Source organism: Oxyura jamaicensis, chromosome 11 (genome assembly GCF_011077185.1).
Source record: "Oxyura jamaicensis isolate SHBP4307 breed ruddy duck chromosome 11, BPBGC_Ojam_1.0, whole genome shotgun sequence".
In the NCBI taxonomy this organism is placed as follows: Eukaryota; Metazoa; Chordata; class Aves; order Anseriformes; family Anatidae; genus Oxyura; species Oxyura jamaicensis.
In genome coordinates, this window is record NC_048903.1 from 13382348 (window position 1) to 13399939 (window position 17592).

Below are 17592 nucleotides of genomic sequence, written 5' to 3' on the forward strand. Positions count from 1 at the left end.
TAGACATTTTGGGGGAATGCTGGAGAACTTTAAGCTGCCTTCAGAGCATAGGTGTGTTCAAAATAGTCCTTGTTTATTTTTTAAACCAATGACATGTTAGAGATAACCTTTCTAGAGATGATAGAATAGTGTTATTTCTTCTGGAAGCTCTAGGCTTTCTGAAATGTTACTGGGAAACTGATAGTTGCTCTCTTTGGTGTGTCAAATCTAAAGGACTGGAACATAGAGATTTTTGAAGGTTATCAAGTCAGCTAGGGAGGAATGCTATAGTCTTTTGGTTTTGTGTTAATTTTGTGTTGGTACTGGTCTTTCAAATCCAATTAATTTGGGGTTACATACTATGTTTTATAAGTGATGCTTTTAAATTTGATTTTAATGAGAACACCTAGTTTTAAATGAAGTGCTTGAAAATGATGTCTTATTGTAGTGTTTTACTAATTGATTTTCCCATAGTATATTGATATCAATTCTGACAGTTTTGATATTCAAAGGAAAGAAGCATTGCTATGTTTTGCTGGTAAATAGGTTAAACGTGGGAGGATTTTGTTATGCAGTTGCTCAGTAGTGAGTGGCCTGATCTGCCATATGACCTTGTGGTTGAAGTGTATGCTTTTCAGCTTTCAAAAAAAAAAAAAACAACAAAGCTTCCTTTGTTGGTAACTTATTTAGACTAAAATGATATTCATTTGGTTCTTTCATTAGTTTTGTCTTTCATTTTGTGTAATAATGCTGTTTTCCACAAAACATGTGCCTTGCTGTTCCCCTCCCCCATTACTAAATTCCTCATCAGTGGCCTTAATTGCCTCATGACATCTTTGTGTTGCTGTTGTGGACTTTCTCACACTCCTATAGACAGCATGGTTCATAAACCTTAATGAGAGTAAGCACATTAAATTAATCCCAGTAGTTAACAAACTTGCTACTTACTTCTCAGATATCTAATTTGTGACACAATTCTGGCAATTGGCTTCCACTGGAAGCAAGCCTTGCATCCAAAAAGCCCATTTAAGAGAAAAAGAAATTAATCTTCATTAGAATTACATTATTGAATTTAAGAATCTGTTGCTGATAGCTATTAATTTAAAAACATCTTCTCACCTAGAAAAAGTAACCAATAAGAGGGGAGATCATTAAAGTAGCTTTTCTTTCTGCACACCTGTCTCAAGTGTGTTTGAGGTACAGTAAATTTCCTTAAGCTACTTCCACAGAATATATCTTTGAGCTCTTCAAGAAGATGAAAAGAAAGTGGCTAAATAGCTACAGTCTTTTTTAGAAAGTGCCTTATGTAAAGAAGAGATGCTGGATCTGTTACATTAGCATGCTAATCTTAATAATAGATTGATTGGGAAGATCCTGAATGTGCTTCTATTTTTATTTTTATTCAGTTGACTTTAGTGAAGTTACTTGATTTGTCCATGTTCCTCTATTGGAAACTAGATTTGGAATATCTTATTGTTATGTTATTGTTATCATTAGTGTTGTTAACAAGTTTTATCCCTGATATAGATTTTATTCTTTGTTAGAATTAAGCATGTTCCGATACAGAAGAAAATATATATATTTTTAATTACCAGCATCTTGCTGAATTTTTTAGAAGATCTTGTGGTACTTAAAGCAACAACTTTTGGTTTCTGAAATGGGTAAGGTTTTGCAATGCACAACTGTTTGCATATTTTGCAGTATTTATTTTAAAAAGTAAATAAAAGGCAAAAGTGCATATATACTGTGTGCATGGCAAAAGAACCAAAACCTTCATGTGACTTTGAGCTGGTTTTAGTACTTGGAGTACCACAGAGGCTGTAGTTCAGACAGTAGTCAGTGAAAATCCAGTCCTATGTTGCTACCTGCCTGAAGTGGGAGTTAGTGTTGAGCTGGAGCCTTGCTTCAGGAGGGTAATTCAGAAACCACCCTATGAGAAAGCAAATAGCTTGCTAAAGACAAGAGTGAATTTCAGCTCTATCTTTTCTGAAGCCTGGATTAGACTGATAGCAGATTTGCAGCTTTCTCCAAAAAGTAAATGCCTGAAAGACATTTGAAAGAACTGAGTATCATTTTCTTTCTTAAAATTATAGCAATATCATCTTTTATGTAATACCATACTCTATGTAATATTATATTGGTTAGACTGCTTGCTGTGAAAGTAGAATTCCTGCTGCTAAATTTAGTTCTTTACACTGACGTCATTGAAAGATATGTTTTCTAACCTATAGACCCCATATGCAATCTGCTGAGGTACCCTGAGCAGCTGTTTCTGGATGCATATGACTAGTAGCAATTATAAGTTCATGGAATAAGAAAGCAGTAGGGAGTATGAATGTGTTAGCCATGACTGCACTGTTGAAGGAGTTAATGATGCAGAGGCATAGGAAGCCCTTTTCAGGCCATCAGACAGGATGAGCAGTTGTGATGACTGCAGTTCAAAACACTTAGAAAAAAATTAAAACTTTGCATTGTTAAATAGAGTTCATCTTTAGTTTAAAACAAGTTTTCCAAAGGTTTTTAGATGTGAGCTGTTTGACCAATAGCCTGCTTCCAAAATGAGAAATTTACTTTAATTGCAGAGTCAAGGGTAAGAAGTTTAATATTTTTTTACAGTGACAGAGAAGTGGTGATATGTATCACACATGTGAATGTATTTTTAATTTTCCTGATGGGTGACTGATTAAGTATTTTGACTGTCCTAGTGTTCTTATTATTTTTGTAGGCATTTGTCCATTGACTAGATTCATGGTGCCTTTTAGGCAGGTGACCGAACAAAAATCTTCAGAAGTGATTGTATCTCTCTGGATTTTCAACAGCTTTATGGGTTCACAAATCAATGGTATACATGTGAAGGGAAATAATGATTTTCTTTTTTATCCTGATTTAATTTGACTTTCCCAAGGTGATTCTTCTAATGATAATCTAATTCAAACTAGGATGCTTGGTTCTAAGACAAGCTGTTTTTCTGTTTTAAGACCAACAGGAGGGAATGCTCAAAGGCAGAGAGACTGAAATATTCTCCTGAGATGACGGGGCAGGGGGGAGAGAGAGGGAGGGTGGGAGAAACACAACATATTCAACAGAAACACCTGAAACATTTAGCAAAAATGTCTCATTTCTTCCCAAACACAACTCTGATAAGAAGGTTCCAGCTTTACTTGTTCTTGCTATCTGAAATGGTAAGAACTCAAGTAATGGTGAAAGCAGTATTGCATTACAAGACCTTCTGATGCTTGTGCATGTTTGGTTTTTTGCTTCACTAGTTTGGAAGCATAATACCTTTCCAGTTTCCTTGATTAACCACAGTTAGAAGGTTCTGAATGTGCATCTCTTTGTAATCTTACATTGACTTCAGGCAAAATGTTTTTTTATTGCTTGTGTAATTGAGATCAGAACTATTTTTCCATTGTTAGCCTTCATCCAGGTGCTTTATTTCATTTAAAGTAATGAAATGGTTCAAAAAAAAAAAGCTTTTCATGTGCTACATTACTGATTTTCTGCTTCTAAACAACTTGGAGAAATGCTGAAATTCAGAATGTGAAATCTGGTTTTGAATTTTTGCCCAGGTGCATATGGGTGTTTTTGAGTGTTTTAGGCAGAATCAAGGGAAGAGGAAAAAAAAAAACTTGCAAACCTATGATATATGGGGTGAATCAAAAACTAACAATTCCGTGAATAAGCACTAAAATAAAAAAGGAAATGAGTAAGTGTATGGATAACTGAGAAGGCAACAGTACTGACATTTCAGTAGTAGAAATCTGCTGGAAGTTTGTAAGATTTCTAGGTGACTTCTCAGAGTGAAGAGATGTAGATTTACATGAGCTAAACCTCATTGCAGAGGTGATGTGATGTAACAAATATTCCTGAAGCATTTTCTAATGCAGTTATGGTTTGGCACTTCTTCAATTATAAGATACGCTGGTATTTTTAAGTAATTTCATTAGTGGCCAAACAAAAAGATACAATGAAGACCAGATTTTCATGGGAGTTTGTATTTATTTTTTTTTTTTGGGGGGGGGGGGGGTGATAAGGAAATTTCCCAACAGGTTCAGGTAAAATATGAAAGGCAAAATAGAGATGAAAAGAAAATGACAAAAATACTGAGTTTCTGCTGATTTCCATAGCTTTTTCTAGTGCTGAATTTCAGGTTGAGGTTTATTATACTAGCCTGTCTTCTCTTTTGAGTATTGAGAAAGATCACCATTTTATACTGTTGCAAGGCCATTTATAAAGGAGAATCTTTCAACACATTTGATGAAGAGGAACAGAACAAAGTAATACAAACTATTGTCCAAGTTGTAAATGGATCTACCTGCCAAAACACATCTGATGACAAAATTGAAGCAGTCAAGAAAGCAAGGAATATAAGAAACTGCAAAACTGTTTCAGGAGTAGGTGGGGTTATTTCTAGTTGGGTGGTGGGTGGAAATACAGTGAGCCTTTGGTTTCTGGTATAGATATTCTGAAAAGTTTCTGTTCAATGAACCACTTTCCACTTAGTTTTGCATGTATTAAATGGACTGCTCATAGGAAGTGGATGAAATGAGCATGGACTTTTTTCTTTATGAATATTTTCAATATTTTATGTTTAGTTATCTACTCACTAATGATTGAGTTCATAATTTAGATTTCCACCCTCCCCCACTAGAGTAGTTTGTGCCGGCTTTGAATCTCTAAACAACTTTCTGTAGATACTATATGGGATTCAGAGTAATTTACCCAGTAAGTCAGCCTTGAAATAAGAATGCTTATGTGATTTACTGACCTTTACCTTACACCTCAATACAGTAGCATTTTTTCTTCTTATCTTGCTTCCTGTCTCTGTGGGTTATATATTTTTGGCAAGGTGAAAAGGGTTCTGTAGTCCTAAAATACACTTCGGTTGTTCTTTTTCCAATATTTTTAAAATGTTTGTATCTTTACATGAAATAAGGCATATAAAGGAAACATGACTCTCAGAACTTTAATGTAAGAAATAAAACAAGTGGAAAATAAACTGAATTAATTCAAGTATTGTGTTAATCCCTTCTCTTGTTGGTATTTTGGTGTTTTCTTTGAGGTGTTTCCCTGCAGAGTCCAATGTCTTTCTCCAAGTCTGAACTCTGAGGAAAACAAACTGCTTTTTACCTTGGCACACACTAACACATAGGTGATGACAAATTGTTCTCAAATTATCAATGTGTGCTATCCTTTGTGAAGGGCTTTGAGATGATAGGTGCAGCTGAGATGTTAAAACTTGTGTAATATCAAGGGTAACTAAAATGCATTGCTGTAGCTGAGGACAGGTAGACTTAGTGTATGGTGAGCCACTGGCTATTGGAGAGATTCTCTTCAAAATCAGCATTCACATCCTTACAAGCTTGAGTATTTAGTAATGATTATTTCAGAATAAACTTCATAAGGTGCTTGTATCTTCAATGAATTAAATGGCAGTATGATAAGTGTATAAAATAACTGCATGCATTGGAACAGAACACAACAATTTTAACAGATTATTGATTAACAATTACCTGTAGAGTTACATGAATAGTAAAACAATATGCATCTTTGGAATTCAGTATAAATTTGTGTATCACCTATAGCTGCGGTATGTACACAAAAGGATTACTGTTTCTGCAGTTTTTGGCCAGCTCATTTGTTGAAATAACCTGTGGTCAGTATATAACCAATTTCTTTATCTAAACACAGGAAGAATGCGCTAACAGTAATGTTTATGCAATTCTTGGGGATAAACAGAAAAAGCAGTGCTGGTAACAGCTATTCTGTAATCCATGGGCACTGTTTCAGATCCTAAATAAAGTATTTGTGTTCTAGATTGCTCTAGCAAGAGAGAATATTCCAACTCTTCAGAGAATGGAAACTCTGCAGAATACATGTTCTAGCCTGTTAGCTTCTGCGAGTGGATGTGATATATGCAACCAGCAGTTGGCTTCAGCTCTACAGAACAACTCTTTTGAAGTAATCCAAGTTATTTACGTGTTGTTGCAGTAGCATTGCTTATATTTCTGCCAGATGACTTTTATTTCAATTTATGTCACTGAGGAAAGCAACTGGTTTTTCTTTCAGTACCCTGACAGTTCAGGTTTTTGTTTCACACTCTGCTCACACTGTTTTCACATTTCTGCCTTCATTGGCTGGCTGTTGTTATAAATCAATGTTTGGTCAATTTGCCTTCCATTCTGTCTGAAGGCTCCCCTAGCTGCACGTTGACAGTCTGAAGTAGTTTCTTCATACTAACTAGATGGGTACTGTTTGCATGCAGAATGGATCAACTTCTCTTCTGTATGAGGGGGAAAAAATGAATGGAGAAGTTAAACCTAAACAGAATTCATTAGATACACAGTACAGAAATCTCCTGCATTCTTACAGTGCTTCAGTACCACCTTTCCTCTGTGGAAACTCAGAGTTTGTGGTAGTTCTCAAAACAAACTGTCACTGCAATGATTCTGCCAAAAAAAAAAAAAAAAGCTTTATATAAGTTAAGTATTGGAAAGCCACATCAGGTCAGTGAAAAATGAATAATCTGCTGTTCAGAGGTATAATTTCTTGGAGAATACCTATACATCTCTAACACAATATGTCAAGTTGATTATCTGGGCATAGTGCAGATCTCTAGTGTTGGCAAACTGGTTTGTAGGTAAATTTTTTTCTTCAAGGTGTAAAGTTGCTGGGATATGTGAGCTGTATAATACCCTAGAAATGACTGAAGCAAGTGAATTTCCTGCCTTTCCAGAATGTGAGCTCTAAGCAAAGCATGCTTATTTACTGGCAGGTAAAACAATCTTTTATCTGGTATCTTGTATCCTTTGGTCACATCAATTGTGAAAATTCAGTAAACCATTCTGAAGTCTGCATAGGAAGGAGGTAGTAAGAATTCACCAAAATCTGATTAAGCGCAAATTAAAAATTCATGGCAGTGAAACACTGTTCTATCTGATATGGTAGGAAACAAGTTTGGGGAATGAAAAACAAGCATTATTAGGTGCAGAAGCCTCTGGTGTGTTATTTTATCTCATTTTAAATCTAACTTATCTATTTTGGATGATTTTTTATCACTTGCCTCTTGAATACAGTAATTCTCAAAGGAATGATCTTACCTCCCACACTACTGATGTAGGAATATGCTGTATTTGATGATCAACAATACTGTACTCTGGAAAGTGCTTTAAGCCAGTTGTGTTTAGAGGAAACAGATCTTGTAACAGTTGCAAATCAATACATTTTTTGTATTTTAGGAAGACAAACACTTGTTATAAATAAATACAACACTACCTAGATTTTAGTTTGCTTACCTGCAAAACTTCCAGAGATCGTATCTGTGTTTGTTTTGGTCATTATGATCTTGGAAGTATATTCAAAACAGAATATTTACGTTAAGAAAAACATTAAGAAAATGTTTTTCCTCTTAACATTTATTTTATTTTAGAAGTAAACATGGTCTGGAGAATAATTCAGAACTGATGCTAACCCTTTTTTTAAGGTAGCTAATACTGTCAGAATTGGCAGGAAAAATTAAATATCCCTCAGAGCGGGAATTTAGCAATTTCAGTGGGATACCTCAGAGCATTGCTTTAAGCAAGAGCAGCAAAGAAGGAATGCTATCTAACTTCAATCTGCAGCATAGTAGCGTAATTAAAATGAGAAAAATACAACATGAAAATGAAATAGCATGATGATCAACTGTAAATTATATATCCAGTTTCACACGTTTTGATAATTACAATTTCTTGACTAAGCCTATACTTAGAGCAATGTGTGAGGCAATTTACACAAGGGGGAGAGGTCAGTTGAGTACAGCAGCAGCCCCAAAGCAGTCTCACAACAGTTCAACAGCAATAAATCAAGTCCTTTAGAAGTCCGGGTGACCACAGTGCACACTATGGAGTCAAACTGAAGACTGCTCTCAAGAACTGCTTAGCTGAGCACAGTTCTGAGAACTATGCCCCTCTTTGGGTTGTGCAATAAGTAGGTACCCTGAGCAGGGAGCTGGAGGAACGGGCAAGGAAGGGGTGCTGAGCCTAGAGGCATGCAGACCATTCCTCAGATTTGTGTTTAGGGCACCATGGGCTCTGGGGAGGAGAGGGGGCCTTTGTGTTTTACAACACTGTGGTCAAGGGTTCTTTTTTCTGCTGCATTCCCAGAACAGTGTCAGTATTCTCACAAAATAATCCTAGGATCCAGGACTCTATCTCAAGGTATGACTCCTGCTGTCTAGGCAGCAGGAGCCTTTAGAACTTTAAAATTAAACAGTGGGGAGAGCAGAACTACTTGCTTTGCAAAAGGCCATATGAGAGGGCCTTCGTGTGTTTTAAGACTGCACATTTTTCAATTGATAATGTTCTATGTACCACTTTAAATATTAATGATCTCCATGCAAATGCTTGATAGCACTAATTCTTAGGATGTGAATGGTATCCTAAAGGATTAAATTTCATAAAGTACTGGGAAATTGCTTTGCATATGTTCAGAGGAATACTATGTAATGAAAGTAGTACTTCAGAAATCATGTTTCTATGGGAAGATGGAGAAATGTTTGAAATGTTAGGACATCTTTTGTCTAAAATGTTTAAGAATTCCATATGTACTGTTCTGGATTTTGTCATAAATATTGTCTAATCTGCCACAGAAATGTTAGAACTTAAACTATATTAAATGAGTGGTATTGTCTGAGTGCTGTAAGTGGTTTGGCTTAAAAATGGCTAGATTCTGGCTTTGTTTGAAATAGAGAAAAAGGAGGGCTTCTGAGATAGCAGTAGAACCATATAGTCCTTTTGAGATAAGGCATCAGTAACTTTCTCAGAATCTTAGTTGAGCTTAATGAAACACCTCACTTATCAGCCTTTGCTCTCAGGCAAAACCCTCCTTATCTAGCATTCACAGGATTTTACAGGAAGTTAGTTAACATCAAAAAGCACAGATTCTTAGCATGACAAAGTCACCTCTACTCTGTAGAGTATAAGCAATCGCACTGTTCATATCCAAGCGAAGTAGTTAAATCTAAACTCCTGAGAGTTTCCAGTCAGAATTGGTAGGAAGATCATTATTAATAGAATAGCTTTGTTTTGTTCTTTACAAGTTAACATTGTTTTGGAAGTGAATAACAGTGTGTTACATGTGCATACCAGATTGAGTGCTTCAGAGAAAAAAATAAAGGACTGAAAAAAAAAATCTTAATTATGAAAATAATCCTTCAATAATTCAGTATTATTCAATGGGTCAATGGCCTATATTGCCAAGTCAAGCTATATATAGCAAACCAACTGTTATTGTTTGTTTTTATGCACTTTATCTATGATTTTTTACTTGCTGTACTTGCCAGCCCATGGAGCAGAGGAAATCTGCCTTCAATATCTTATCCTGCTATTTTAGTTTAGAACAGTGTCTTTTAGTGAATACACAACATAGATCCAGAGGACAGATTTGGGTTTTGTTTACCAAATGGTGATAAAGATGCTAGAGGAAAACTGTAATCCAGAAAGGGAATGGACTTGAAACTGATGTAGAGTAGTAATGATGATTTCAAAAAAAAAAAAAAAAAGCTTAATTTCAAAAGATGAAAAGTAGTATGAAGACTTTGGAGACCTAGAGTGCTACTGAACTAGATCTGGTGAAAGGATTGTGAAATATAAAACATCTGAAATTGTTGTTGATTTTTATTATGCAGTTCATGTTAATGGATATTTGCCTGTAAGGTTGATTGTTAATGAAGGAGAAATAAAATCTATGCTTAATGTTATGCCATAGTATACCACCTTGAAACTTTAATTGTAAAAATCCAGTAGTACTGGACCTGATCAGTATTTCAATCGAGAGCCATGAGATGCATGAGGTAGTGCTGGTGGCGGGCCCCAAGACAGATTAATAACAATTCATGCAACCTTTATAGGGCCTGAACTACTGCAGCTTTTCATGACCTCATGTTATTTTAAGGTGAAAAAAAAAACTTCAGAAAGTTTTGTTACACACCAGTCAATAAAACCCATGTAACTCTTTCTTTAAAAAGTTTGTTTGCAGTCTTACTGGCTGAATTATTTTAAATTATTCTGTAAATGTTAAGTGATTTGTTTCATCCCATGACCTTCAAGCACAAGCTTGCTTCAGAATTAAAGGCCTGCTTGTGAAATGTTTTTGCAATGATCCAGAAATACTCAAGAGCAGGCCAGGCATATTTCATGTCATTTGTTGATGGTGAAACTCACTTATGGTTTCTTCATTTATTTTTTCTGATAGAAAACATTAATTTGTTAAAAGTGACATCTTTCACTGAATACAAAATGTTAGATTATGATGGATTTTTTTCAGAACTAAAGAGCCTTCAATAATCCCAATGCCCTACCTCAGTAGCTTTTGCCAGTAACCTAGCACTTAGTACTATACCTTTGCTTTCAGAAGTGTTTGTTCAAAATGAGACCCCCAGAGAGTCTAGAATGTGAGCCTGGCCATGTTTGTGATTACAGGTGATGTAGCCTGATGGAAGCAGAGCTGTAGAACAAAATAGTTGTTTTAGAGGACCTGTCATCCACCATATGTGCTTTTGTTTTTCATTAGCTGTCATCGGGCTCTAAGGAAATAAATCCCACACTGCCACACTGTGGTTATTTGGAAGATGGATCATAAGCAAGAAACATATGTGGACCCCTAAAACCACAGTACACAGATTTGGTCCTTGTTACTCACATGACAGGTTTGCATAAGGCTAGTATCTATAAGGCGTGTCAGCATGACTACTTGTCTCTTCTGTTTTTCTTTTATGTTTCATTAAATCCAGCACTTTCATTTGGGAAGTTTTTATATTCTTGTGAATAACTTGCTCTGAGAAACAGAGGGTAACATCACAAGAAACAACCTAAATATTCAGTCATCTTAGTTTTGTTATTTTTATTTTTTTCTGTAGCAAAATAAAGTGGAATAGCCAGTTGTTTTACTGAGGTAACCTGTATATATTTAGTCTAATATTCATTACACAGTGCTTTAAATTAATTTTACAAAAAACATCAGCCATTAAGGCCTCTGATGGATTCCCCTATGGGCCCCCTGTAGAAGTCTGTTCCTCTTCAGAAATCCCTTTCTAATCTCCCCACTCACTGTATTTATGAAATTAACAACCTGGATGCAATTAGAGAAATAAAACCGTGTATGTATGCAACCAAACAAAAACCCACAGTGTTGAAGCTTTTTCCTCAAGTATGCGTGGCCCAAACCAGAGTACTCAGCCTGTACCTGTTCAGCAATCTGTGATTTGTGAACAGCACTGGTGCTGTGCTCCACTGTGGGTATCAAGATGTCCTTGACACAACTTCAGCCTTGTCCTACCTTGACTTGGTGGGATCAGTTTTGGAGACCATGACTTGTGCCACTTGAGCACAGGTGTCCCTTGATCCAGGGCTGTGTTGTATGGAGTTTGTGTCTCAGCCATATGAAGACATTTTTTTGGTATGTGACAAGTATAGGAGGAGCAGGATCACATTTGATCTGAAATAAAGCAAAAGAACTAAATCCTTTAGCGAGGGCTTTGTAATTAGTCTTCTGTCTCTTGAATCTGGGAGCAGTTCTATTGAGCATGTCCAAACTGATTTATCTCAGCAGGAAAAGGGATACTGGAGTAATTATCAGTTTAAGCTTCTGTATCTCAAAACTGATTTCTTCAGCTGTGACTGGGAAGCAGTGGAAAGCAAGTGCAGATCATTTTTGTTATATTATTTAGTTCTGTATTACAGGGTCTAGGGATGTTAGTCATACAAATTTCCAATCTTTTGAATGCTGGCAATTTGTAGATGGCTAAAGGCATAAAGAATAAAAGGAACATAGGGTTATGCAGCAACTATATCAGGGCTAGAAAGAGGAGTCCTCATTCACTTTTCTCCACTTTTAAGCATTAGAGGATACTCTGTAATGGTATCAAGTCTCCATATTTGTTAAAGCAATTGAGGAGATCAATTTAAATGCTCAAACTGATTGGAAATTTAAATATTTCTAAATTAAATGGATGTTTCTTTCTGTGACATGGGATACTACTGGAGCCTTTAGGACTAAGACATATGGCCCTGGCACAGATTAAGCAATTTGAATGTAATTAAGGTTATAGTAGTATTCTCAAGTTATAATTACACTTCACTGTTTTAAATGGTGTTGTCTTTTTCCATTCCTTGCTACCAGAAGCACATGTGTGACTTGGCATTTTAACCATATGCATTGTTCACATATCACATCAATAAGGTCAGTGCACCTGAGGCAGAACAATCTCTTGCACAGCTTCCCCTATCTCTGCTCCAGCAGGTGTCATAACAGAGGCTCTGCAGGTCACTGTGTTGGTGTCTCTGAGCTTCTTCCACCAGATGGTTGGGTTGCAAGTGTGAGGTTTCAGTCTCATTCCTCTTTTTTTCCTTCCTTTGCTATATCTTTAATTCTGGAGAGTTAGTTAAATCTGAGTACAGCATGTATAATTTTCTTATTAAATCAATGGACAAGGTCATTATATGTTAAAGGGAGGAAATAACTAGTTCACACATGTTATCTTCACAAAAATATGAGCTGAGTAATTCTGTACTGACCTTTCAATATCATTCAAAATTAAATTCCATGTGCACTCTGCTACTGTGTTCCATTCTGATGCTATGATGTTAGAATGGCTTTTAGAGGAAAAATATAAACTGAGTATTCTATTGTAGCTGTTCCGTTGTGCTTGCTTGTCACTTCTTTGATTCTCTGCTGATATTTCTTTGTAATTTAATGCACATATTACTCTTTTACTGTATTGATCATAGAGCATCAGGTGGCTGCTTATTCAAATAAAAACTGCTGTGAATTTTGCATATATTTCTGTTTGCATAAATGCAGGCCTTGATATGCTTAAGAGTAACAAATGGGAGGACTCATCTTTGAAACTATAGAAAAGGCATTAATATAGATCTGTAGTCATGAAATGAATTGGTCTGTCTCCGTGGCAGGAAGTGATTTCTGCAGGGTGTAATTCAGAACGCAATAGAAGATTGCTACAAAGGTGCTGTAAAGATACAGAGCGCTAACAGATAAGCCCCTAGAGGACACATATTTATTAGAGGAATAGTAGTGATTTGAGAATGAAGAAATGGAACAGTAACTTTCAGGGTTGCTGTGTGAATATGCTTAATTGCTTTATTGCAAAGCTTTAAATGTGGTGCTTGACAAATAGAAATCTAACACACTTCCTTATTAGGATTTCAGCGGAGGCCTTAAGACAGAAGCATTTATCTCTGCTAGTGGCAATCTTCTGTATTAGCTAGATCTGTATGAAAATGCATGGGTACTATACAAAGGAAATTGGGTACTTTGAGGAAAGTTTTGTCTTGCTCTGTTCAGAACCCAGTACAGCTGGCTTTTAATACTTACTGTGGTCTTGGAAAAAATCAGGACATAACTGACTGATAAGGTCAAATGTAGAGTGAAGGATCTATTGGAAAATTAAGTAATTGGTAAGTATTTTATTTTAATGCTAGAGGTTTGTATCTGTAAACAAACATCTTGCAGTAAGTATAGATTTGATCACAGCAAACCTTCTTCCAAACCCAATTAAATAAGAATTCCAACTCTATCCTGATGTGAAATCATGGTTTAAATGTGTGCGGACTTCTGTAAGCTATCATTTATAAGGTATAGCTAAGGATTAGAGATCACTTCTAAAAACTTTCTGCACCTAAAAATGAATCATTGAGGCCAGAGACTGTGCTGAATAAATGGCTGCTATTTTACTGAAGCATCAGATCTGTGGTGACTGAGTCCTGATCTGAAGATGATGAAATTAGAGCTGGATTAGAAGGTAGTTCATCTTAATGCAGCTTCTTTCAAACTTGAAGATTTGCGTAGGAAGAGAATAAAATTTTGCCGAGGTAGAGGACAAAGTATTAAACAGCAGCAGGATGCTCAGAAGCCAAGGGCGCTTTTGCCAAGACGTATGAATGCCATGTTCAGGCAGTTCTGCTCTAGACTAGATTAATGTCCTGACCTTCCTAGTAATTAGCCTAGGATGTCTCCATGTCTCTCTGGTTTTGACCAGAGACCTTTTCCAGTGTATTGTTGAAGTTGGTCCATTCTAGGTCTTTCATCTGCTGTGACTGAAATAATTTAGTTGAACTAGTCAAGAATTTGGCTGCTTCAAGTACAGACAGATAGGGTGACTTGCCAAACCAGAAGGAGCACAATGGAATGGTTTCAGTTTGAAGCTGAGTTCATCCCTTTGCTTTAGAGATTACAAATTCCTGAACTGAGAAGGCAGATACAACTTCCACTTTGAGAAAGGACAGTAGGAAAGGTCAAAACAATTTAGAAGAGATTTGTCTCTTCAAATAAGGCAAGTAGTTACGTTGTTTTAAAAAAGGAAATGAAATCTTCATTGTGGAGAAGTTATTCATGTAAAACAGATTAAAATATGCATTCCTAATATGTAAATATAGAGTCAATTAACATGAAGCTTTTTTACAGTATAAATGATTGTAACCTGTCAATGTCCTCTGGGATGACTTTGAAACTGAAATGCGTCTTCTCTATAGTCCCAGTTAACAAAAATCAATAAACAGTAAACATAGAGCAGTCTGTTGCCAAGTGAGCAATGTCTGAATAGGACAGTTTAATTTTCAGCAGATGAGCAGAATTCACAAGGCTTCGGAGTCCACAGAGTCCTTTGTGCATGCCAGGACCAATTCCAGTAGGCAACATAGTAAAACGGAAAGAGGAGTACAACCTGTGTGTCTGGACTGACTCCTGTTTTGCCTCTGCTTTAGTCAGTTATGCTTGCAAAAAGTTGGTATGAAGAAGGTATAAAAACACTGAGGCATTTACTCGCATTTTGGCTGACTCTTGTTGATGCTTGAAAGAGCAGGGCAGTCTGAATGTTGGGAGGCCAGTACAGAAAGTTATGGTGTGCCAAGACCAAAGACATTTTCTCTGCCAGTGATTCTGCCTGGAGTCTGAGGAGAGTCTGGGAGGCAAGAGGCCAGGTCCTTACGCTCCCACCATTTCCACAATTCTCTATAGAAATAATGTTGTGAGGAGGAATCTAGTCATAACAGAGATAATATAATTTATGCATCCACTTGCACAGTTTTATTTATGACGCTTTTCCTGTTGAACAGTTGTAGTAACTACTCCTTCATAACTGAGTTATGCCATGTAACAGTGGCAGTTAAGTGGCCGTGCTTTGCTCCTATTTCTAGGAAGCAGACTTTGTGAAGTATTCACATATGAAAACAAATAACAAGGCCTTTTTGCATGAGGCTTGCTCACATACATTTTCCTGCTCATATGTAAAATGAAACCAGATTATGATCCTTGAGGTAGTCATCACTGCATCTTTAATTGCATTAGTCCAAGTTGCAAATAGCTTGTATGTTTCTGGCAGTACAGAGGTTGGCTCAACTAAGTGCAGAACTAAAATTAAGTAGATTGCTGAGGTTTTTGCACATTTGCGATGTTCAGCATTTGAAAGCAGTTCTGTTGAAAGTCTGTCTACTTAAAATTCAAGCACTCTGCAACTAAGGAACTCCAAAAAGAGGTAATGAACCATAAATTATTGCCGTTAGATATTTAATACTCAATCAGTATGTGCTCTCTCATGCATATCCCACTGGCACTGCATTTATTCTGACAGTGTGGTACTGGTTCAATTACTTCGCTCATTTACAATAAAAGATTAATGAAAAGAGGTATATTTTAGTTCAGAGATTAATTGCATCCCTTACTTTCCCTACACTAGAAGTATTCAACCCATAATCCTGATAGCTTTTTCGTCAACAAGTACATGGAAAATTAATAGACTTTCTTCTGCTGGAATCCTCAGTAGGCTTGCAGATACAAACACCCAGGGAAAAGCTGACTGAAAGTTGGCTTTCTGGTATGGAGGAATTAATTTACCTTCTCTCCCCTGCTCTTTCTCTTTCCTTCTCTTTAATCCACTCTGATGACACTTTGAATTTGCCAGAATAAAAATGCTTGTGGAGTAAGTTTGAAACAAGCACACTTCTTGTCTTATAGTCTGACTAATACATGTTGTGTATTTCCCTACCAAGGTGCAGCCGAAGGCAGCTAGTCATCGTGAGGGTGGATGAACATTCCAAGCACTTTCTAGGGTGTTACTGCCCTATAAAATTTAACAGTCCTTATATTTGCGAGGTGCTTGCGAAGGTTACTAATAAAATGGATTTTTAATCTTGCTATGAATGTTGTTGATGCTTCTTTAAAGTTACAAAGGTTCTCACACAAAGACAGAATAAACTCTGGGTGTTTTAGTCTGCAGTGTTTACTTCACTATATAAAGAGGATAGGGAAAAAAAAAAAGGCATTCATATGATGTTGGTGTGGGGAGGAAAAAAAAAATGTTCTGAGTTTTACCTACCTTGACAGGAAAACTAAGGAGCAATAAAAAGACAATTACAATACCAGGACAAAACTCACCAATGGCAATGGTTTATAAAAATACAAAGTTAGAGATATGCATACAAGCTACAGAACCTTAAGGCAGATTTAGAGCAGTTCACACCTCTTTGGCTTAGCCTCTAAAGCAGTGGCCAACTTGTCACCCTCCTGGAAGGTCAGTGTAGTGGGGCAGGCTTCAACAGGTATGGCTTTGAGCTCTATTTGACTTGTGGATGCTTTTTAACACAGCTTTCTGGGGCTGAGCCTACAAAACTAGAAGGATAGTCAGAACACAATCATTTTGTCAATATTCTTGACAGTTCTGGTTTTGTTCCCTGCAGGAAATTACTGGGGGGAGGGATTTCCATGTTTTAGGCGTTGCATTTTTTTATTATTTGGGCAGAAAAATAGATGTAAGCTTTCGGTATATGTCTAATAGACGTGTGTATTTTACCTGACTTGTTTGCCTCTGCATGATCCTGTAATTAAGACTCTTAGAGATAGCTTTAAAAAGTGTTTCCTGGATATTCTTCTATGTGTCTGCTGTAAAATAAGTATCAGCTACCTTAAAATGTATGCAGCTCAACCTCAAAATGCAGTTTTAAGTATTAGGATCCTTTTTAATCTGTACTGTTTTTCATCTCATTAAGGCTCATCATTAATTCAGGGTAAGCCTTGCTGACTTTGAGAGCAGAATGAAAACTGCGGTGGTTTATGACTAGATAGTACAATATATGGGGCAGTTTAGACTAAGGTAAATGAAGAAGCATGACTTCAGGGAGTCCAAGTCCTCAGTGGTCATTATGCATCCAGATTTATTTCTTGTGGGCTGAACAAAGACTTGGATAAAATATTCAGGCTTGGATTGCTGCTATCTTAATAGAGAAGACTTTACAGGCCTGTTTAATCTGTCTAGGGTAGGGCCTGTCTGTCTTCAGGTCACTTTCTGTCTCCTTACAATTGCACACTATAAGGGATTCTGAGTTTCCAGGTTAAAAAGAGGGCATATAACAAGTAGATAAGCACAAATTTTGAAGAACAGAAGTTAGGTAATATTGCTTAATGTGCTATGCTCTCATTGTATAGTGCTGTTGTTCATTTTCATCATCTTGCTAGGCATTGGATCTTTTGGGAAATATTTTCCTTAAGTTTTTTTTCCTGGATGATCTTTATCTTCTTATTCATTTTAATGAGAACTGAATAGCTTGCTGATAGCTACATCTG

General features: G+C 36.5%; 1 long non-coding RNA gene across 1 annotated transcript; it reads right to left on the reverse strand.

Annotated features, from left to right (window-relative positions):
* Positions 1 to 4386: 4386 nt before the first annotated feature.
* LOC118172572 lies at positions 4387 to 11448 on the reverse strand. The gene is made up of 2 exons (XR_004753761.1): positions 11296 to 11448; positions 4387 to 6428 (listed from the first exon to the last, which is right to left on the reverse strand). It is a non-coding gene; the product is annotated as an uncharacterized LOC118172572 (long non-coding RNA).
* Between the last annotated feature and the right edge of the window lie 6144 nt (positions 11449 to 17592).